Here is a 24,184-nt window from a genome sequence, read left to right as displayed (position 1 = left end):
ATCCCACTCGACGTTCAACCCCCATGGGGCATAGGTTTTCATATTAAAAATCCAACGAGTTTCCAAACGGGAAATCTCCCGATGGATATGACTGCCCCTCCAATGGGGGGTGAACTTATCGATCCCCCAAATTTTTGTGCCCTTAGGATTTTTATCGTGACAACTAGCATAGTGTCTAGAGACACTATGATTAGGAAAAGCCTTCCTAATATTTTTTATGTGCTCCCTCACCCTCACTGTCAAAGTCCTTTTAGTGCGGCCTATATATTGTAGGCCACACGGACATTGCAGGAGATAGACAACATTGGTGGAGGAGCATCCAATAAAGGGCTTAATAGGATGTATCCTGGAGGTGGCTGTAGATGTAACCTCGCAGAATTTCCTGCCTACAAGGGAGTTGACCTTACAAACCGAACACCTTCTACACGGATAATATCCGGTTAGGGTGTGAAAGAAGGGTAATTGTTCCGGTTTATCTAAAACATTCGGAGCAATCTGAAGACGTAACGGCTCCACACCCCTGAACACTACCGGTGGAACTTCAGGGAGTTGGGGGCCCAGCACCTTATCATTTTGGAGGATATTCCAATGTTTTTTAAAAATGCGTTTAACATCCCTGTACTGCTTCGAATAAGTAGTGATAAAGGAGAAACCAAAACGATTCGAATCATCTTGTTCTTTGGGCTGCTTCTGTAACAAGATAGACCTATCAATGTTCTCCACTTCCTGCAACACCATATTCAGGTCAACCTCATCATACCCTTTGTCAAGGAATTTATCTTTCAAGATCAGAGCCTGGTTGTGATAAGTATCTGTACTGGTACAGTTGCGACGTAGACGTAAGAACTGGCTCCTGGGTACAGAGCGCAGCCAGGAAGGGTGGTGACAACTTCCCTGCTCGATGTACCCATTCCGATCAGTCGGTTTAAAAAATGTACTAGTCACAACTGCACCATCCTTGATCTCTATGGTTAGGTCAAGGAAGTTGATCTTATTCTCACTAACCTCATGCTGAAGTACAATTCCCAGCATGTTGGAATTGAGTTCGTTGATAAAACTATCCAAAGACCCTCTATCGCCATCCCATAGGAGGAGGACGTCATCAATATAACGCCTCCAGAGAACCAATTGGGGTCTCGGTCGGCCATAGATGACGTCCTCCTCCCACTTGGCCATAAAAAGATTCGCCATGGACGGTGCATATTTGGCACCCATGGCGACTCCCCTCTTTTGCAAGAAAAAGGAGCCGCCAAACCAAAAGTAGTTATGTTGCATGGCGAAACTGAGTAATGAAAGGATGAACTCCCTTTGTGATGAAATCAGGGAGTCATCTCTTTCCAAAAAGGTCTGAACAGCTTGATGGCCATGTTCATGGGAGATGATAGTGTAGAGGGAGGTGACGTCCGCTGTAGCCAGCAGATATCCCTCCCTCCATTCAACCCGTTCCAAAATATTCAAAACTTGAGTGGAATCTCTTAAGTAAGAAGGGGTATTGGTAACGATCGGCTGTAGGTACCCGTCTATATACCTCCCAACCCTACTAGTGACGGAGTCTATTCCGCTCACTATAGGGCGTCCAGGCGGATTGAGGGCATTCTTATGCACCTTTGGGAGGTAATATAGAACGGGCACCCTCGGAGCCACAGGTACCAAAAGCGACCTCTCTTTTTTGTTGATAATATTGTCCTGATACCCCTGATCAATAAGAGTTGATAAATCCTTTTTGTACCGGTTTGTAGGATTAAACAGGAGTGGACTATAAGTGTCCGTATCAGAGAGTAACCTATTCATTTCTGCATAATAGGAGGATTTGTCCAGAACGACAATACCCCCCCCTTTGTCAGCAGGCCTGACAACGATGTCATTTCTTTTCTTGAGGGATTTGAGACCCTCATTGAACCGAAATTCATTCCTGTCTTTCCTAATTTGTAAAGCCTCTACATCCTTAAGGACCAAGTCCTTAAACACCCCTATAGATGGAGCCATGAAACCAGGGGGGTTAAAGAGTGAGGCATTGGAAAGTCCTGAGTGTCTAATCCCCCCGTTGACAAGTCTATTATCTCTGATAGGCTTAGACATGACATACCTTTTAATGTTCATTTTACGGATGTACTTATGTACATCCATAAAAAGTCCAAACCTATCTAAAGGTTTGGTAGGGGCATACTTCAGGCCGTGTCCAAGAACCAATTTTTCATTATCGGAGAGGTCAGCAGAACTCAGGTTAAAAATCCCTGCATCCCTCAATGCATTTTTCTTTTTTTGCCTGGTCCGCCTCCCCCCTCTGGTCCCTCTCTTTGTTTTCCGTCCTGTTGTCTGTATTGACTGGGATTGTGAAAATCCCCCTGTGGTCTTTGTTGTTGTGCCCCACGTCCACCACCATTCCACTGATGTTGTGGATGATTAGTGATGTACCTATCATCATAATAATCGTCTCCTTGATCCAATGGAGCGAAACGATTATATGATGCCCTATCATCTCTACGTGGTGAACCATAATAAGTGTGACTCTGGCGATAATCATTCTGTTCATGGTAATAACCATCGCGTTGGTACTCCGTCACTTGGGAATTGTTTGGGGGTCTGGCACCTTTGCCCCTCTTATTTTTACCACGTCCTCTACCCCTTCCTGGGATTTGCACCCATTCACGTCGTGTAGGCGTCAGGGGTGTACGCGGTGATGCTACTGTGGGAAAAACTGTTTGAGAGAGGGGAACAGGCAATGATGCAGTGGGTTGACTCGCTGCCTCAGCCTGCATCTCCTCCTGTTTTTTCTGCCATTTGAAGATTAAATTGGACTTATAATCACCTAAGTCCCTAAGGTACTTCTTTTTCTTTTTGGTTTTCTGGTCAGATTCTTCCTTTTCAAGAACCTTTTTCAGGGCGTTGGATCTGTTGACAAATTCCAAACTTTCGATGGAAGAGGCCATAGAAGTTTTCAAGGCCAGGATTTCCTCATCCAATCTGACCAGTTTAACCTTTTTTCTGCTGACTAAGAACCTAAGCATGTTCAATCCAGCGTCATTGAAATACTTAGCCCAAACCATTGTATCTTTTTCATCCTCCTGTGGGCTGACCTCCCACCTGAGGCTACGCGGGACCATGCCCAATTCTAGATATTTGTCGAGAAGGGCTATGTCCCATTTTGTGTGTATTTCGGAAATCATGATGTTCTTCAATCTAAGGAAGGACCCCCCTAAATCCGTCACAGAGGGTTCCTCCAAATCATTGAAGACATCACTGGCATCAACAACACATTTACTTCTAAATGTGAAAATATCCATATTGCCGTCCAGCTGCAAATAATTGGGTAATCAGATAACAATACGAAAAAAATGTAGAAGAATCTGCGCTCAGACAGCTAGATCAAGAACATTGAAGTCCAAACAAAGCAATAAGTGTAGGCAGCCAACTAAATAGCAGATTACAGGCTAAAATAGGCATAGAATAAAAATGTAGTAGCGCCAAAACACTATAAAAATGTAAAACATTCACATAAAGTCCCAAAAGTCCATAAAGAGTGGAGGAGATAGTGTAGACCAGTTCACAAACTCCAACTGTGCAGAAATGGAAAGCCGACACCCAGACGTGGAATAACACCAGCTGCTTACCAGATAATAGGTAATCATGAGCGATGGATAGGACACAAATACGGCATCTTTTTGGGACTTTATGTGAATGTTTTACATTTTTATAGTGTTTTGGCGCTACTACATTTTTATTCTATGCCTATTTTAGCCTGTAATCTGCTATTTAGTTGGCTGCCTACACTTATTGCTTTGTTTGGACTTCAATGTTCTTGATCTAGCTGTCTGAGCGCAGATTCTTCTACATTTTTTTCGTATTGTTATCTGATTACCCAATTATTTGCAGCTGGACGGCAATATGGATATTTTCACATTTAGAAGTAAATGTGTTGTTGATGCCAGTGATGTCTTCAATGATTTGGAGGAACCCTCTGTGACGGATTTAGGGGGGTCCTTCCTTAGATTGAAGAACATCATGATTTCCGAAATACACACAAAATGGGACATAGCCCTTCTCGACAAATATCTAGAATTGGGCATGGTCCCGCATAGCCTCAGGTGGGAGGTCAGCCCACAGGAGGATGAAAAAGATACAATGGTTTGGGCTAAGTATTTCAATGACGCTGGATTGAACATGCTTAGGTTCTTAGTCAGCAGAAAAAAGGTTAAACTGGTCAGATTGGATGAGGAAATCCTGGCCTTGAAAACTTCTATGGCCTCTTCCATCGAAAGTTTGGAATTTGTCAACAGATCCAACGCCCTGAAAAAGGTTCTTGAAAAGGAAGAATCTGACCAGAAAACCAAAAAGAAAAAGAAGTACCTTAGGGACTTAGGTGATTATAAGTCCAATTTAATCTTCAAATGGCAGAAAAAACAGGAGGAGATGCAGGCTGAGGCAGCGAGTCAACCCACTGCATCATTGCCTGTTCCCCTCTCTCAAACAGTTTTTCCCACAGTAGCATCACCGCGTACACCCCTGACGCCTACACGACGTGAATGGGTGCAAATCCCAGGAAGGGGTAGAGGACGTGGTAAAAATAAGAGGGGCAAAGGTGCCAGACCCCCAAACAATTCCCAAGTGACGGAGTACCAACGCGATGGTTATTACCATGAACAGAATGATTATCGCCAGAGTCACACTTATTATGGTTCACCACGTAGAGATGATAGGGCATCATATAATCGTTTCGCTCCATTGGATCAAGGAGACGATTATTATGATGATAGGTACATCACTAATCATCCACAACATCAGTGGAATGGTGGTGGACGTGGGGCACAACAACAAAGACCACAGGGGGATTTTCACAATCCCAGTCAATACAGACAACAGGACGGAAAACAAAGAGAGGGACCAGAGGGGGGAGGCGGACCAGGCAAAAAAAGAAAAATGCATTGAGGGATGCAGGGATTTTTAACCTGAGTTCTGCTGACCTCTCCGATAATGAAAAATTGGTTCTTGGACACGGCCTGAAGTATGCCCCTACCAAACCTTTAGATAGGTTTGGACTTTTTATGGATGTACATAAGTACATCCGTAAAATGAACATTAAAAGGTATGTCATGTCTAAGCCTATCAGAGATAATAGACTTGTCAACGGGGGGATTAGACACTCAGGACTTTCCAATGCCTCACTCTTTAACCCCCCTGGTTTCATGGCTCCATCTATAGGGGTGTTTAAGGACTTGGTCCTTAAGGATGTAGAGGCTTTACAAATTAGGAAAGACAGGAATGAATTTCGGTTCAATGAGGGTCTCAAATCCCTCAAGAAAAGAAATGACATCGTTGTCAGGCCTGCTGACAAAGGGGGGGGTATTGTCGTTCTGGACAAATCCTCCTATTATGCAGAAATGAATAGGTTACTCTCTGATACGGACACTTATAGTCCACTCCTGTTTAATCCTACAAACCGGTACAAAAAGGATTTATCAACTCTTATTGATCAGGGGTATCAGGACAATATTATCAACAAAAAAGAGAGGTCGTTTTTGGTACCTGTGGCTCCGAGGGTGCCCGTTCTATATTACCTCCCAAAGGTGCATAAGAATGCCCTCAATCCGCCTGGACGCCCTATAGTGAGCGGAATAGACTCCGTCACTAGTAGGGTTGGGAGGTATATAGACGGGTACCTACAGCCGATCGTTACCAATACCCCTTCTTACTTAAGAGATTCCACTCAAGTTTTGAATATTTTGGAACGGGTTGAATGGAGGGAGGGATATCTGCTGGCTACAGCGGACGTCACCTCCCTCTACACTATCATCTCCCATGAACATGGCCATCAAGCTGTTCAGACCTTTTTGGAAAGAGATGACTCCCTGACTTCATCACAAAGGGAGTTCATCCTTTCATTACTCAGTTTCGCCATGCAACATAACTACTTTTGGTTTGGCGGCTCCTTTTTCTTGCAAAAGAGGGGAGTCGCCATGGGTGCCAAATATGCACCGTCCATGGCGAATCTTTTTATGGCCAAGTGGGAGGAGGACGTCATCTATGGCCGACCGAGACCCCAATTGGTTCTCTGGAGGCGTTATATTGATGACGTCCTCCTCCTATGGGATGGCGATAGAGGGTCTTTGGATAGTTTTATCAACGAACTCAATTCCAACATGCTGGGAATTGTACTTCAGCATGAGGTTAGTGAGAATAAGATCAACTTCCTTGACCTAACCATAGAGATCAAGGATGGTGCAGTTGTGACTAGTACATTTTTTAAACCGACTGATCGGAATGGGTACATCGAGCAGGGAAGTTGTCACCACCCTTCCTGGCTGCGCTCTGTACCCAGGAGCCAGTTCTTACGTCTACGTCGCAACTGTACCAGTACAGATACTTATCACAACCAGGCTCTGATCTTGAAAGATAAATTCCTTGACAAAGGGTATGATGAGGTTGACCTGAATATGGTGTTGCAGGAAGTGGAGAACATTGATAGGTCTATCTTGTTACAGAAGCAGCCCAAAGAACAAGATGATTCGAATCGTTTTGGTTTCTCCTTTATCACTACTTATTCGAAGCAGTACAGGGATGTTAAACGCATTTTTAAAAAACATTGGAATATCCTCCAAAATGATAAGGTGCTGGGCCCCCAACTCCCTGAAGTTCCACCGGTAGTGTTCAGGGGTGTGGAGCCGTTACGTCTTCAGATTGCTCCGAATGTTTTAGATAAACCGGAACAATTACCCTTCTTTCACACCCTAACCGGATATTATCCGTGTAGAAGGTGTTCGGTTTGTAAGGTCAACTCCCTTGTAGGCAGGAAATTCTGCGAGGTTACATCTACAGCCACCTCCAGGATACATCCTATTAAGCCCTTTATTGGATGCTCCTCCACCAATGTTGTCTATCTCCTGCAATGTCCGTGTGGCCTACAATATATAGGCCGCACTAAAAGGACTTTGACAGTGAGGGTGAGGGAGCACATAAAAAATATTAGGAAGGCTTTTCCTAATCATAGTGTCTCTAGACACTATGCTAGTTGTCACGATAAAAATCCTAAGGGCACAAAAATTTGGGGGATCGATAAGTTCACCCCCATTGGAGGGGCAGTCATATCCATCGGGAGATTTCCCGTTTGGAAACTCGTTGGATTTTTAATATGAAAACCTATGCCCCATGGGGGTTGAACGTCGAGTGGGATGTGAACTGTTACATCAACAATAGCTAAAGCAGGCTTTTATGTTACATTTTTTTGTATCATATTTTTTATATTCCTTTTTATGTCATATGGAATATGTTTCTATAATGGTTTTAGAGTGTATCATCAAGAGGACTTGTGTGTATGATGTGTACACAATTTTTCCGTCAATTGTGGCATCATTAACACTTGTCTTGTTTTTGTTTTTTTGTTTTTAATTGTCTAATTGTGTATGGGCTCCTCTTTGACCTTAAGTGGTTAAATTTGTAGCCTTAGTTAACATCACATCGATATTATGTTTTTTAGCATGAATATTATGTTTTATTTGCATTCCACTCGTTCTTGGTATGTTATCTTATTATTATCGGTTGAATAGCGATCTGAGTCAATCAGTTGCTTTTGCCGGGGGAGACCAACTAACTTCCTTTCGGATAGTTACGACCTATTAAGTCTCCTCTGTGCTTCTTCCGGTTTTAACATGGGGCCTGATAGGACGCAGGGACGGATTGTTCCGCCCGCGTCACTTCCGGTTCCGCTTTGTGATCGAGTGGAACGCAAACGGCGGCTAGTTTCCGCCTACGCCATTTCCGGCTGAGGTACTTTTAAGCGTGCTGCCGTCTGGAGTCGGGTCCGCCTCTGATGATGTCATGGTTTTGACGACACGCGTCAGGCGACCCGACACACGAGCAGCACGCCATCCTATACCGCGGTTCATTTAAATGCTTTTACTTATCCACTTCAATGTGAGTATTATTTTATTTTATGAATGAATAAACTATCCATACGGTCTGCACTATCGTCCTGCCTTTTTTATCGAGGTAAATTGGAGTTGATGTGACCATATACTCCATCTGGTGGTTTGACCCTTACCCATATCGTTACCCCAACATTGTGGCTGTTTATTTGAATGGGGCTGATGTGACCATAAGGCGAGATTGATCCTTTGATTGATGCCGTATTTGTGTCCTATCCATCGCTCATGATTACCTATTATCTGGTAAGCAGCTGGTGTTATTCCACGTCTGGGTGTCGGCTTTCCATTTCTGCACAGTTGGAGTTTGTGAACTGGTCTACACTATCTCCTCCACTCTTTATGGACTTTTGGGACTTTATGTGAATGTTTTACATTTTTATAGTGTTTTGGCGCTACTACGTCTATATTAGTTATACCCTTCGTGGACCATCTCCTGGTGGAAATGTGTGGAATCACCAGTTCCAAAACATGTAGAGGTATAGGAACCTTTACCTTCATGGAGGGTGCCAGTGCGAGAGAGGCAAACTCTCTCCAAGTTTGGAGAGAAGCCCGTACCGAGATTGGCAGGTCCCTCAAGGGAAAGGGGCGCCAGACATCCGCCAGCAACACAGACCGCAGGGGGAAGGGAGCACAGAATTCCGCCTCTATGGCACTCCAGGCAGATGCGTGTGATAATGACACCCACGAGCGCAGTTGAGCCATTTGCGAGGCAAGCAAATAATCTCTGATATCTACCATGCCCATTCCCCCCGCTGACCAGTGCCTTACCAAGAGAGCATGTGTACTTCTAGGTCGTTTGCCTCTCCACACCAGGCCCTTAAGAGCTGATTGAAGTTGTAGAACAAATTCACGGGGGATAGGAACTGTAAGAGTCCTAAATATGTACAAAATTTGGGGCAACAGGAGCATCTTAAACGATGCAAGGCGGCCAGACCATGTTAGTTCAGTTTTGGTTATGCGAAGGCATTCATTAGAAATTTTTGTGATTAAAGGGGGCAGGTTGGCCTCAGCTAGTTGGGAGGATTTAGGAGTGAGGAGGATGCCCAAGTACGGTATACTGTGTGTTTTCCACGTTTAGGGGTACCGATTTTGTAAATCGAGGCTAAGCTTCGGGGGCAGGTCCATCGGGAGAATCAGGGACTTCGAGAAATTAACCTTATAATATGATACCATGCTGAAGCGTTGCAGTATCTTATGAGTGGCATCTAACGACTTTGCAGGGTCTGTTAGAAAGATGATCACATCATCTGCGAAAAGATTGACCACATGATGGCGAGATCCAATGTGGAGACCACTGATATGTCCCGATGACCGAACCGCCTCCGCTAGTGGCTCAATCAGCAAATTAAAAATGTAAGGGGACAATGGGCAACCCTGCCTCGTTCCATTTGTAATGGAAAAAGGTTAGGACAACATGTTAGAGGTATACACTCTGGCAGATGGGTTTGAGTAGAGCGCCAAGATTGCAGATATGATAGGTCCACTAAAGCCATACTTCATTAATACTTTGGTCATATAGGTCCAGTGGACACGGTCGAATGCCTTCTCCGCATCCAACGACAACAGCAGAGAAGGCACCCGACCGCATCCAGCCCTGTCAATGAGACCAATCACCCTCCTCGTTGCATCAGATGCCTGGCGACCCCGCACAAATCCAGTCTGATCCTCCCGGACCAGTTCAGGAAGGATGGGGTGCAATCTCAGTGCCACTACCTTTGCATACAACTTAACGTCCGTGTTCAATAGGGATATTGGTCTGAAATTGGGGGGAGATACAGGATCTTTCCCCGGTTTTGGCAGCGTCACCACATAAGCTTGGAGCATTTCAGTAGGCAGGGAGGCAGAGGACACAGCAGTCTCGAACACTGAGGCCAAATGTGGGCTGAGAATATCCATGAACTTTTTATAATAGAGATTGGGTAGGCCATCTGGGCCAGGGGACTTCCCGTTAGGTAGCAATTAGAATTTCGTAAATTTTAATTGAAATTTGAATCAGATTTTTACATCAAATTCCAGTCGAATTTGAACTGTAAACATATTTCTGAAATCAGACTGTGTTTTATTAGAGTACCATTTTGAAATAATGCTGTTTTTGTTAAGCCAAAGATTATATAAAGAGTCATTGCAATCATTTGATAAAGATTTTTCTTTTGTTTGTTCACTTTTCCACATTTGAATCCAAAAAAGATCTAAAGTTTTCCATTCAACCTATTCAAAATGTATCAATTCAAACATTTTGAATTGAAAAAATCGTTAAATTAGAACAAAATTACAAAAAGACAAAACAAATTCCGAATACAAATCCCAAATACGAATCGAACAAATCAACCAAATTTAATGAAACAAAATAATTAGATTAACAAATCTAAATGAAACCCATTTTTTCTTCATGCACATGTCTATTTACATCCACTTTAAGAAGAATTCTCAATATGAATACTTAACCTCCTTAGCGGTATTCCCGAGTGTGGCTCGGGGTTAAATTTCAGTGCAATTAGTGGTAACCCCGAGCCACACTGTGCAATTAGCGGTAACCCCCGAGCCACACTCAGGGTACCGCCAGGAGCATCGCTGGATCCTGAAAGAGGGGTTACTTACCTTACCCCCAAGCGATGTATCCCGGCAGTGTGCGGCGGCCGGATCTTCCGCCCAAAGCTTGTGAGCCCCGGCTTCCGTCTCCTGCGACGTGACGCTCGCAGGGGGGTGGAACCGGTGGCAAATTCAAAACGTTATACACACAAACACACTGATTACAATACAAAATAAAATACATTGACATTAGTTTGCCCCCCAGTGCCCTTTCCTGCAGTTTTACTGTACTATATCTATATATATATATATATATATATATATATATACTGTATATGTATATATACAGGGCTCAAAAATTTAAGTCCTGAGCTACTAGCCAGGCCTTAAGGGTTACTCACCACCAGTTGCCCCACCCAACTCCTACCCTGCCCCGCCCCTAATTCCACCCCTAATTCCGCCCCTAAACATTCCCTCATAAATTATCTCATAAAATTACACTGTTAAATGTTTTTGCATTAATGCAGAAGTTACAAAAATAAATATTAATAACAACGTTTTCAGTGCCCATCAGTGCAGCCTCATCAGTGCCCATCAAGGGTCCAGAGGGCGGGGGGCTGAAGAGCACGGGGGTCTGAAGAGCACTAAGGGGCTGGAGGGGGGGCTAATAGCACTAGGGGTGACCAAAACAGTCTGTGTGGCAGGTTCCATAGTGACATGTGCAGAGATGCCCAGGGAAACCTCTCAGGAGCCCACAGTGGTGAGGCATATGGTTTCCCAGGACAACTGTGGAGCCACCCTAGAAGAATCCCTTTGGAGAGGAAGGGTGGTGTGCTGAGTAGGTAATGAGCAAAGAGAGCCTGCTAAAGCTCATAACATTGTTTGTATATCTATGAATGCTGATAAGGGTATTACTGTTGCTAAACATACTTTTGTTGGTGATGAGCTCAAACCATGAGCTCAATAGGAGACTCTGATCCTGTGTGGATCGAATTGGACAGCATTCCCAATGTCAAGTTGTTGGGCAAGGAACTTACACCTGCCCAAACATTTTTTGGGATAAAGCATTTGAGTGTAACTTGTGGACCAGCAATCTATCATGTTTGAGCAAGAATGTTGAGAAAACAGGGCAAATATGCTCCAGTGCCTAGTTTTTGATGTATTGGTTTTGTCAATCCTTTGTTTCAGGATTTCACCTCCAGGTAATGATCTTGTCTCTTTTTTATCCCCAGGGATCCGTTACGTCACAGTACCTTTTTTAATTGAGGTGCTGAGGTGGGCCAATGGAAGGATAAAGGAGTTGGAGAGGGAACTTGGGGTTGGTCCTGCTGCTACCCAAACCCATATTTTCAATTTTTTTGATCCTTAAGTTTTTAAGTTTGTTTGTTTTTATATGTTTTTATTATTTTAAAATAAATAGTTTTTGTTAAAAAAGTTAATAGTTTGTGTGTTTTTCTAAGGAGGAATGGTGAGAGGGGTCCTGGGCAAGTGTGGTTTGGAAGGAGGGCTGGGATAAGTGGGTTTGGAAGGTGTGTTGTGAGGAAGCTAGTGAAGGGTCCTGCTGGGTGGGGGAATAGGTGGAGATATTGGGGGTGTTTCGAAGGATTTAGAAGGTTTAGAACAGTGATATGGAATCTGTGGCCCTCCAGCTGTTGCAGAACTACAAGTCCCAAGATGCATTGCAAGACTGACAGCCACAAGCATGACACCCAGAGGCATGATGGGAGTTGTAGTTTTGAAACAGCTGGAGAGCCACAGTTTGTATATCCCTGGTTCAGAAGGTGTAGAAGACATTGTAATGTCTTAAGGAATTCAGCTCAAAGTCCGACCATGCCCATATACCAGAAACTGGGCTTGTGCCATCTGTGCAATGCATAGTTGTCATACCATCAATCTGTACATTTGCAAAAATAAGATAGTATTGAAGAGGTTTTACTGTGCAGTGTGTTGAGATGCACTCATAACTGCTTGCTCAATAGTGTAGTGGTAAGCAGTCCGAACTATGCACCCTGAAACCCAAACTATTCCCCAAAACTATTACTTACTGATGTTTTTCAATCAGCTGAGAATACCGTCACTTGGCGAACGCTTGAATGCCCCCGCTTCACAGGCATGTCCAATCATCTCAGCTGCATGTACTTATTAGTGATAAGTACACTTAACACTTTACTGTCAACGCTTAACAATCTGTAGACATAAAAAAAACACTCACCCCACCAACACAACTGATGTGATGATGGCCAGACTAGAACCCATGACATATCAGTCAGTGTGTATGTGCAGGTACCACTACACAATATTGCTGAGTGCAATGCATGGCTGGAAGTTCAAAATGAAACTCATAATTGTAAAAGTGGCGATTGCCAATAACGACACTCTAATTGGAATTCACTATTGAATTTAACAATCACAAATTCGCCCGAGCGTTATTTTAATTAATTTAACGCGGCGAGAAAAAAAATAGAACTGGAGCAGTGCAATTCTTTCAGCTTAGTGAATTACTCCCTAAGTGACACTTTTTGAGGGCCAGTGACACCAATGCAGTGATCAGTGCTAAAGGAAATGCACTGTCACAGTATTAATGACACTGGCAGGGAAGGGGTTAACATCAGGGGCGATCAAAGGGTTAAATGTGCTGCTAAGGAGTGCTTAATAACTGTACGGGGGGAAGCTTTGACTGGGGGAAGACAGAGATTTGTGTTCCTGCTTAGCAGAAACATAAGATCCCCATCTTCCCCTCTTTCAGAACTTGTTTACATAGGCAGACCACCGTTCTGCCTCTCCTCCTGATAACGCTTGCAAGTGGCCAACGAACATCAAGTCCGCCGGACCCACTGATTTGCTCCCGATGTGTCCAATCACAGCTAAAGCAGTTGGGCAGCAGTGCGCATGACCCAGTGCATGAAAGCACTGCAGGAAGGCCGCCCTGCCACAGTATATCTGCATGGGGCGGTCCTGAAGGGGTTAAACCAAAAATTGTAAAATCAAAAGAAGATATAAAAGGCGTAATCCAAAGAGCTTCAAAAACACTACAAAATATTGAGCTAATACCACCTCATCTACGGACACTCCTATCTCATAAGCGTTCCGTCTTACCGTTCTCCGACACTGGAAAGAACCTAGTCCTCCCACAATTGCTGAAACTATTAGCACTATCCAAACACATGCCTCTTATGAGATCATGTTCTGGTCCTCCATGAACAGACTCCAACAGGTCACTAAGATGTGGGAACCCTGGACCTCCAAATACCCTACTGTAGTTTTGTGACTGTGTTTCTTCTCCCTCCCCTTACCCTTCTTCAAGTTCTTATGTTCAGACGAGACAGTTTGAAGTTGATACCCTCCCATGACACTCTAACTTGTTTGAATCTTATACCGGACAGGTGAGCCAGTGGTCCCCCTTGGCTATTGCCGCCCTGCCTTGTTCCCGCCTGCCTCTCCCCCCCAGCCGCATTGAGAGATCGGGGTGGGAGGAGGGGGGGCTAGTGGGGTGAGGTAAGGTGTGCCTTTTATTGACAACACGCAAATGTTATTATATGATTTGTAGTCCAATTGGTTCTTATCTGCATTGTTCTATTCGTAAATCGTGCCATGTTTTGGGCTGACCTGTGCGTCATGCGAGGCCTTACTTGTTACTTGTGGTCTGACACTTATTCTTTGTTTGTACACTCTCCCTTTTGCAAATCTTAATAAAAATTTATTGAAACTGAAAACACTACAAAATCCATTGTCCAATAAGGGGGGTGTAAAACAAAAAAACAAAAAACAAAAAAACAACACTGAATTGGAACACTCCAGGCCTTCTGTGTACTAAAGGCCATGGACCAGTAAAGACTGATAAGCAGTCTCTTTTTTTCTTACCTTTAAACCTAGAAAAGCTTAAGAGCTTATCTGTCCTTTTCATTATACATTAGTGGATCTAGAGAGTGGAGGTGGAGTAAAGTTTGTATGTTAGGTAAAGAAGATGAGATAATCTATAACCTAGTCACTTTCCAGCAAGCACAAGATATGTGAGTGCAGAACCGTGAGTACTACTCGCTCAGCTTACATGTTTTTAGATTTACACTTGCTTTAAAAGTAACTCAACTTTTCATGAGAAAAAAAAAAAAATCCTTCTAAATGATTAGTGTACATTGCAAGGAGTTTTACATTTTGTTGAAAATTCCTACTTGTTTCTGCTAGGAATGCATAAAGGTAAAAAATGTTTGGAGTCTAAGCCTTTTTCTGACATTTTGCTAGAAAATTACTTAAATCCCCAAAACATTATACTTATTTTTTTAGCAGAGACCCTAGAGAATAAAATGGCGATTGTTGCAATATTTTATGTCACACAGTATTTGCTCAGCAATCTTTCAAATGCAACTTTTTGAGAAGAAATACACTTTCATGAATAAAAAAAAAATAAAACAAAACAGTAAAGTTAGCCCAATTTATTTGAATAATGTGAAAGATGATGTTAAGCCAAGTAAATAGATACTGAACATGTCATGCTTTAAAATTCCGCACGCTTGTGGAATGGCAACAAACTACGGTACCTGAAAATCTCTATAGTCGACAATTTAAAACGTTTTAACGGATACCTGTTTAGAGTTAAAGAGGAGGTTTTGTGCTCGCTCTAATGATCGCGGTGATACCTCACATGTGTGGTTCTAACACTGTTTACATATGCGGGCGCAACTTGCGTATAAGTTCGCTTCTGCACGTGAGCATGAAGAGGCTTTAAAACATTTTTTATTAATTATTTTATTTTATTTTTTTTAAGTATTTTTATTCGTTTTTGCATATATAGTATACAGAGTGGTCCATAAAGTATAAAGACATTTTTTTATTAATTATTTTATTTTTCCAAAGTATTTTTATTAGTTTTTGCATATAAAGAATACAGTGGTCCATAAAGTGACGACCAGTCAGGCGTTCTGGTTTCACAACGCCAGCAGCACGACGTCCAGATCTATTTACAGCCGTTGGCGTTTTGTGTTTGAGAAATATGTTTGGCAACTTTCCAAACAAAGTTCGCATGAACCACAGGCTTGTCACTCTTTTTTTTTTTTTTTTTTTTTAGCAGAATGAATGCGTTCCACAAACACTGTTCAAGAAGGTGCCTGAAGATTTTTTTTTTTTTTTTTTTTGTTGTTTTCTCATTGCCAGATAAAAAGTCATGGCCTGGTCAGCTCTGTCCACACCTCCCATAGTGTTGTTATAATCCATCACTAGTTTTGTTTCATTACGTCTTTTCCACCTTTTGTGTGTACCATGACAGTAGAGGTGTTATGCACTGTACTCATTAGGCACACATCTTTTTTGTCATGCCATCTCAGTGCCATCATTTTGCCTTACTGCCAGGCAACTATTTCTCCTGCCTTGAGCTTTTTATTGCCAAAGGTTGGCAGCATGTCACACCGGTTAGCCCTAACGGTCCCATATGCATCCGTCTTGTTTTGTGGAAGGAACTCATAGAGTTCTGGAGAAGTGTAAAAATTGTCTGTGGTTACACAGTACCCCTGATTCAGCAATGGCTCAATCAAAGTTAGAACCAAATTTGGTTCCTTTCCCTGGTGTATAGGACCGAATTCCATATGTAACCAGTGCTTGATTCACATAGCATGAATGATTTTATGCCAAATCATGCTCTCTTTGACGCTATATATTGTATTCAGCTGAGTCTTCCTTTGTAGGCCATTAGACTTTCGTCAATACAAATGTCTCTATCTGGTACATAGGTCTGCTGGAAATTTTTCAGAATAATTTGATAATTTGATAAATTTGTATTCCGACATGACCGTGCCAAAAAAAGGAGTGGCTAGTAATTTGTTGGTTGTCCAATACCACTTCTGCAGGGGTTTCCCCACCACTCCCTGCAGAATAGTTAGGCCCAGAAACTTCCAGATGTCCTCTTTGGTCACTGTGAAGGATGCCCTTCTATGTCTGTTTGCATGTTTCCTCTCCCTGCTTAAAAGACTATATTGAGTATTCGTTCATATGTCTGTGAAAAATTCCCCTCTTTTGAGTTTGCCACGAGTACCTGGAGAGGACTACTTGTTAGCCTCTTACCATGTGATTATGATTCCCATGTTGGAACACTTGTTTTTCCCCTGCTGTTGAATCTGTACGTATGTGATCTGCCATTCAGTAATAATGTGCACTCAGATCTAAGCTCTCTGGGGATATGTTGAATTTACCTGTTTTATGCAATAAGCTGCATAGTTATATAGTCATGTATTTTGCTGTCCTTGGGAGATAAGTGGATCACTTCTCAATTGTCTCCAGGACAAAAGACTGTGTAGAACCAGTTTTGTGCAGACAAGTCAGGTCAAAGAGACTAGTACTAACTTTGGAACCCCTGGCCTGATTCGTGCCATGTTTTAATATTTTGTTCCCCTGAATGGATTGATTGTGAATATGTATTTGTATAAAGATTGGATGTATAGTTTTAAAGTTACAGCATGTGGGTAAAACTGCATTTTCCCTGCCTGTGATAATTGTGTTAACCATTGTTTACCATAATTACCTCACAGACAAAGGGGGGGGGGGGATTTTATGTGGATTGTAACCTTTGTGTTATTGGTTAATGTGTATTTGTTGTGGGTGTCTCCCTTGCATGGGGGCAGGGCATAAAAGAAATTGTAGTTTGAAATGCCTGGGTGGCTGCGAGTAAAAGCTTTCCAGCATTCAGCTTTGGCTCATGTGTGGAGTTATTCAGCGATACCAGCGTTTTCTTATTTAGCGAATTGGGGATTCTTCAACTATTGGATATTAAGGAATTACCAGGCGGTGAGATACAGTGATACCGTCACAACTGGTTGGCAGCGGCGGGATTTTCCTTTTTTTCCCTAAACGAAGAATCCAAAGGAAGCTGGTGTACAGCGAATGGAGAGCTGGTACACACGGCTCAAGCGCAGCACATTAAAGGAACTATTGGAAGTTTGGGGGAAAAGTGCAGGCTGCAAGGCTAAGCGGGTCATTATAGCCGAATTGATGGAGCTAGACCGAGGTAGCATGGCTGAGGCAGTAACGATCGGTCAGGAAACCGAAATACCGGCCGTTCGGGAGATGGATATACCGACGGTTCGGGAAACTGAATCTCCCACAAACCGGGAGATGCGAGAGAGACTGGCATGGTTTGGACCGAACCCACCGCCGGAGATCATCATGCAGGTGATGAAAATCATAGCGGAGGAAAATACGCAAAAAGCACGGCTGGAGCTACAGTTAAAACTGGCAGAGAAACAGCAAGCAGCCATAAGTTTCCAGAGGGGACCCAGCAGCACTGGGGACTCCAGACATGTTCCCTTCAGTGCATTTAAAGCATTTGACGAAAAGGACTGTGAAATTGATGGGTACCTGGCAGACTTTGAGCGCCAGTGTATCCTACATCGAGTACCAGCAGAAGACTGGGTTTCCATACTCGCAGGGAAGCTATCCGGCAAAACAGCAGATGTCTTCCGAGCGGTACCCTGGGAAGACGTTCACAGCTATGCCCAGGTTATGGAAGCCCTCCTCGCCCGGTATGCAATAACTCCAGAGGCATACTGGCAAAAGTTCAGAGATTCACGTAAGCTGGAAAAGGACTCTTACGCAGAATGGGCCTGTCGCCTGCAACAATCAGCCACCCATTGGATTACCAGCTGCCAAGCTACAACCCTGGATGGCGTCCTGCAGTTGGTACCACTGGAGCAAATTTATGACCACATCCAGGCAGAGGTGAAAGAGTGGGTAAGAGACCGCAAGCCCCTTTCCCTACCAGAGGCTGCCAAATTGGCAGACGAGTATGCAGATACTCGGAAAGCTACAGCACCTGCTCCAAGAACCCAACCTCCATGTCCCACAGTACCCACAGCTTCAGCGCCCCCCAGGTACCAACAGCCCAGCAGGCCGGTGACAGCTACACCTCGCTATTCCCGGCCACCCAACAATGGCATCATTTGTTATCGGTGTAACAAAGTGGGGCATATTCGGAACAACTGTCCATTGGAGCCTCCCAGAACCAGCTGGACCCGACCTGGTTTCCCTCAACCCCGGGCGGCAGGTCACTGTGTGGATCATCCAGTACCCTCTGTTTGGGATGCCAAAGAATTCGGGGAAGAACCCCTGGGTAACTTGTATGAAGCCCTTAGTGTTCAATCCGCCATCACGGACAACCGCAAACATCTGTAAGAAGAGGTTTTCTGTTCAGAGTTGTGTTTCTGTGCAATCCCGCCGGGACTTGGCAAATGCGCATGCACGAATGCGCAAACGCGCGCGCACGCGAGCACGCAAACACGCAATGTGACAGATGCTGGCGCCAAATGGACTATTTAAACTCAGCCCTTGCTCAGCTCCAGTGCTGCTTTGTCTTCAGCCTTGTTGACCTGAACCTGCTACCTGTATCCTGTTTACCAGTACCAGACCCGGCTTGTCCTGACTATCCTCTGCTTTCCACCTGCACCGACCTTGGCTTGTCCCTTGACCTCCGCTCCAGTCTGCTCCTTCTGGCTCCTGTATGACCGTTTGGCTTCTGACCCGGCTTGTCTCACTACGATCCTGCCACCAGCACCAGTTGCCTGCATACCTGCTCTGGACCTACCCAGGTATCCCTCTCTGTGGACTTCAGCCTGCTTCCAGCTACATCAGGCACTCGTGCTACTCTATACTCTGCACCTCCTGTCTGCACTATCAGGGGTCCCGAGTCAGAGGCGTAAGAGAGGCCTTCCTCACCGTTCAGGCTCACCTCCAGGTACGTGATAGTACAAAGCAGCCAATGTCAGAGCCTGAACGAGGAACCTCTCCAATGGACGAATTATGCCATCACCTGGCGGCACTTACACAGTCTGTCAAGGACCTGCAAGAGGGCTATAACCGACTTGAGGGACGTGTCCAGTCATTAACCTTGTCATCTCCTGCAGCTCCTGCATCTCCTGCTTCTGGAGGATCTTATGTCTCACCGGCTGTAATGTTTTTGCCTCCAGAACCCCGGGTACCAACCCCGAAAAGGTTTTCAGGTGATCACAGCTAATTTAGATCCTTCCATAACGCCTGTGAGCTATACTTTGCCCTACAGCCCCGTACCTTCTCCCTGGAGGCTACCAAAGTAAGCTATGTTATTTCCCTTCTGCAAGGAGAACCCCAGTCCTGGGCCCACCGTCTACTTGAACATAAGGATCCTTCCCTATCAAATCTGAACTTGTTCTTCGGAGCTATGGCTGAGTTGTATGAGGACCCTCAGAAGACCAATACTGCCGAAGCGGCCCTTCTTACCCTTCAGCAAGGCCGCAGAACGGCAGAAGATTATGCGTCAGACTTCAGACGCTGGAGTGCTGACACCGATTGGAATGACGCCGCCCTCCGCTATCAATTCCGATTGAGACTTTCCGATCCTCTAAAGGATGAATTGGCCCGTGTAGGGGTGCCAGGTTCTCTGGAAGCTCTAATTAATCTGGCTATTCAGATCGATCGGCACCTAAGAGAACGCCGTTCAGAAAGGGCTGGTGAGCAACTTCGACCTATGCGGATGATGCCGCGAGTCTTCCGCCCTTCAGGGCCTACACCCTCAGTCTCTGCCACACCTGCTGCTGACACTTCAGAGCCAATGCAGCTCGGCATGCTTCGGCCTTCTCTCTCTCCAGAAGAACGCCAACACCGTCGGTTGAACGATCTATGCCTGTACTGCGGAGAGAGTGGACACTATGTGAGATCCTGCCCCGCCAAGAGCCGTAAGTGCTTAACTCTCTCTTCTATCAACCAGGAATTGAGTTCCCACACCACAACTCCTCTCACCTGACTGTCCTTGTCTCCTTACAGCTTCCAGAAGGGGCTATCCGGGTACCCGCCATTATTGACTCTGGAGCCTGTAGCTGCTTCATCGACCAAGAATTTGCTAACCAATTCAAGGTCCCTTTAAAGCTGAGATCTGATGGAATAGCAATCCATTTGGCAGATGGGTCACGTATAAAATCTGGGCCTGTCACTCAAGAGACTCTTCCCTTACCTGCCACCATATCTGGCAACCACAAGGAACTTCTACGCCTGGATGTTATCACTTCCCCCTTATTCCCTATCATTTTGGGAATGCCATGGCTACAGGCGCACAACCCCTGTATCAACTGGAAAACAGGAAAAATTGAGTTCCTATCCCCTTACTGTCGACAGCTTTGCTTCTTCCAACAACCTCTTCAACCATCTTCACTGCTATGCATGGAGTCTGATGATGAAGCTCGTTCCTCTGTTCCTGTGGTCTATCATGACTTTCTAGACGTCTTCAGTAAAAAGGGAGCAGAGACTCTTCCTCCCACAGACCATACGACTGTCCAATCGAGCTCCTCCCTGGAGCCGAAATACCTTTTGGACGAATTTTTCCCCTCACAGAACTTGAACTCACAGCTTTAAAGGAATACATCGATGACAGCCTAAGGAAAGGTTTTATTCGCCCTTCCACGTCCCCGGCAGGTGCAGGGATTTTCTTTGTGGAGAAGAAAAACCACTCTCTCCGACCCTGTGTGGATTACCAGGATTTAAATAAGATCACAATCAAAAACCGTTACCCCTTACCCCTGATACCAGAACTATTCCACAGACTTCGTTCTGCTACTGTGTTTACCAAGTTGGATCTACGTGGAGCATATAATCTGGTGCGAATCCGGGAAGGTGACGAGTGGAAGACTGCATTTTGCACTAGTTTTGGGCACTTCGAGTACCTTGCAATGCCCTTCGGACTCTGTAATGCCCCGGCCACCTTCCAGCATTTCATAAATGACATTTTCCGAGACTTTCTGGACTTATTTGTCATTGTATATCTTGATGATATCCTGATCTTTTCTGTTACCTTGGAGGATCATCATGGGCATGTAAGGAGTGTTTTGGCCCGACTCAGGCAACATGGCTTATATGCAAAACCCGAAAAATGTGAATTTAGCCGACAGGACATTCAATTCTTGGGTCTGGTTCTTTCCACAGAGGGCATCAAGATGGATCTGTAAAAGTGTCTGCCATTTTAGACTGGCCAGCCCCCACAGACAAGAAAGGGGTACAACGGTTTGTGGGGTTTGCGAACTTTTATCGGAAATTCATCAAGAACTTTTCTGCAATTATTTCTCCTATCACCCAGTTGACCAGACAGGGTATTCGGTTTCAGTGGACTCCTGAGGCACAAGCCGCTTTTGAAACCCTGAAGACCCTATTTACCTCCGCACCTGTGCTCCGACATCCTGACCCCGCTCTACCTTATGTCCTGGAGGTAGATGCTTCCGAGTCAGCAGTTGGAGCAGTATTATCCCAACGCCAAGGAGCCAAGACCCTGTTGCATCCTGTTGCCTTTTTCTCATGTAAACTGTCTCCTGCAGAAAGGAATTACGACGTGGGTGATCGTGAAATCTTGGCAATTAAAGCAGCTCTAGAAGAATGGAGGTATCTTCTAGAAGGAGCAGCTCATCCAATCCTGGTATACACAGACCATAAAAATCTGGAATACCTGCGAGCTGCGAAACGTTTAAGACCACGTCAGGCCAGGTGGGCTCTTTTTTTTTCAAGATTTTCTTTCCACGTTACCTATAGGCCGGATCAAAGAACACTAAACCCGATGCGCTCTCCCGCATGTTCTGTGAGGCGGAAGAATCTGTGATCCCAGATACGATCCTGTCTTCGGGGAACTTCCTGTTGCTACAAGAAGACTTACTATCCCAAATCAAACAGGCATCAAGAGGAATGCCACCTCTTCCCGGAGTTACTCTACAAATTAAGGATGGACTTTTTTGGCAAAACAATAAAATCTTTATTCCCGAAAGATTCCGGGTCAATATTCTGGGCCTCTGCCACGATCACACACTCGCTGGTCACTTTGGTATCCACAAGACTACTGAACTGCTCCAGCGTACCTTCTGGTGGCCTAGACTGGAAAAGGACTGTAGGAAATATGTTGAGACCTGTGTCACCTGCATTCGAAACAAGACAACCAGAACTAAGTCTTGGGGTCTACTCAGACCTTTGCCAATTCCAGGCAGGGCCTGGAAAATGATATCCATGGACTTCATTGTGGAACTGCCCCCATCCGAGGGTCACACTACCACCTTTGTAGTCGTGGATCGACTATCCAAGATGGCACATTTCCTGCCAATGAAGGGTACACCATCAGCCGCAGATATTGCCAAAATGTTCATCAGGGAGATTGTAAGATTGCATGGAGTTCCTACTAACATAGTGTCTGATCGTGGGGTCCAGTTTACCTCCAAGTTTTGGAAATCCCTTTGTGAAAAATTGAGAATTTCACTATCCTTTTCTTCAGCTTACCAACCACAGACCAATGGCCAGACAGAAAGGACTAATCAGACCTTGGAGCAGTATTTACGCTGTTTTTCCTCTTATTCACAGGATGATTGGGTAACGCTGTTACCACTGGCCGAGTTTGCCTACAATAATTCTGAACATTCTGCTATTAAGCAAACCCGGTTCTTTGCTAATTATGGCTACCATCCTTCCTTCCTTCCTGGTCACCACAGTTCCCGAAGGCCCTGTTCCTGCTGTCCAGGACAAGGTTAATTTTTTTACCTCCAATAACAGATTACTACAGGAAACTATGGCCAAAGCTCAAGAATGTAATAAGAGGTTCTATGACAGAAAAAGAAGAGGAGAACTGATCTTGGAACCTGGTGACAAGGTATGGCTGGCCACAACCAACCTAAAACTAACCTGCCTGTCAAGAAAACTTTGGCCCAAGTTCATAGGCCCCTTTCCAGTTAAAAGGAAAGTTAATGATGTGACCTATGAATTACTGTTACCTGAGTCTTTTAAAATCCACCCTGTCTTCCACGTATCATTGCTGAAATCTACATTTCCGGACCCTTTCCCTGGACGGATCAATGGGCCTCCTGAACCCGTGCTAATCGATGGAGAAGAGGAATTCGAAGTAGAATCCATTATTGATTGCAGGAAAAGAGGCAACCTAGTCCAATACTTAATTAAATGGAAAGGTTATGGACCTGAAGATAATTCATAACATGTGTTCGCATGTTTCCTCTCCCTGCTTAAAAGACTATATTGAGTATTCGTTCATATGTCTTTGAAAAATTCCCCTCTTTTGAGTTTGCCACGAGTACCTGGAGAGGACTACTTGTCAGTCTCTTACCATGTGATTATGGTCCCATGTTGGAACACTTGTTTTTCCCCTGCTGTTGAATCTGTACGGATGTGATCTGCCATTCAGTAATAATGTGCACTCAGATCTAAGCTCTCTGGGGATATGTTGAATTTACCTGTTTTATGCAATAAGCTGCATAGTTATATAGTCATGTATTTTGCTGTCCTTGGGAGATAAGTGGATCACTTCTCAATTGTCTCCAGGACAAAAGACTGTGTAGAACCAGTTTTGGGCAGACAAGTCAGGCCAAAGAGACTTGTACAGCCAGGCCAAAGAGACTTGTACTAACTTTGGAACCCCTGGCCTGATTTGTGCCATTTTTTAATATGTTGTTCCCCTGAATTGATTGAATATGTATTTGTATAAAGATTGGATGTATAGTTTTAAAGTTACAGCATGTGGGTAAAACTGCATTTTTCCCTGTCTGTGATAATTGTGTTAACCATTGTTTACCATAATTACCTCACAGACAAAGGGGGGGGGGGGGATTTTATGTGGATTGTAACCTTTGTGTTATTGGTTAATGTGTATTTGTTGTGGGTGTCTCCCTTGCATGGGGGCAGGGCATAAAATAAATTGTAGTTTGAAATGCCTGGGTGGCTGCGAGTAAAAGCGTTCCAGCATTCAGCTT

At 44.4% G+C, this 24,184-nt stretch overlaps 1 protein-coding gene across 1 annotated transcript in view; it reads left to right on the top strand.

Annotated features, from left to right (window-relative positions):
* The first annotated feature begins 14,458 nt into the window (after window positions 1-14,458).
* Window positions 14,459-24,184, top strand: part of LOC309551310 (cytochrome P450 2K1-like) — a 109,714-nt gene continuing 99,988 nt past the window's right edge. Inside the window, exon 1 of the mRNA XM_082251844.1 lies at window positions 14,459-14,472. The gene's annotated coding sequence lies outside the window, so the exon portion shown is untranslated. The remainder of the gene's footprint in view (window positions 14,473-24,184) is intronic.

This window comes from Pelophylax lessonae (genome assembly GCF_965119305.1).
Source record: "Pelophylax lessonae genome assembly, chromosome: 3".
NCBI lineage: Eukaryota > Metazoa > Chordata > Amphibia > Anura > Ranidae > Pelophylax > Pelophylax lessonae.
Note: the sequence above shows the minus strand (reverse complement) of the source record. Positions and strands in the feature narration are given on the sequence as shown.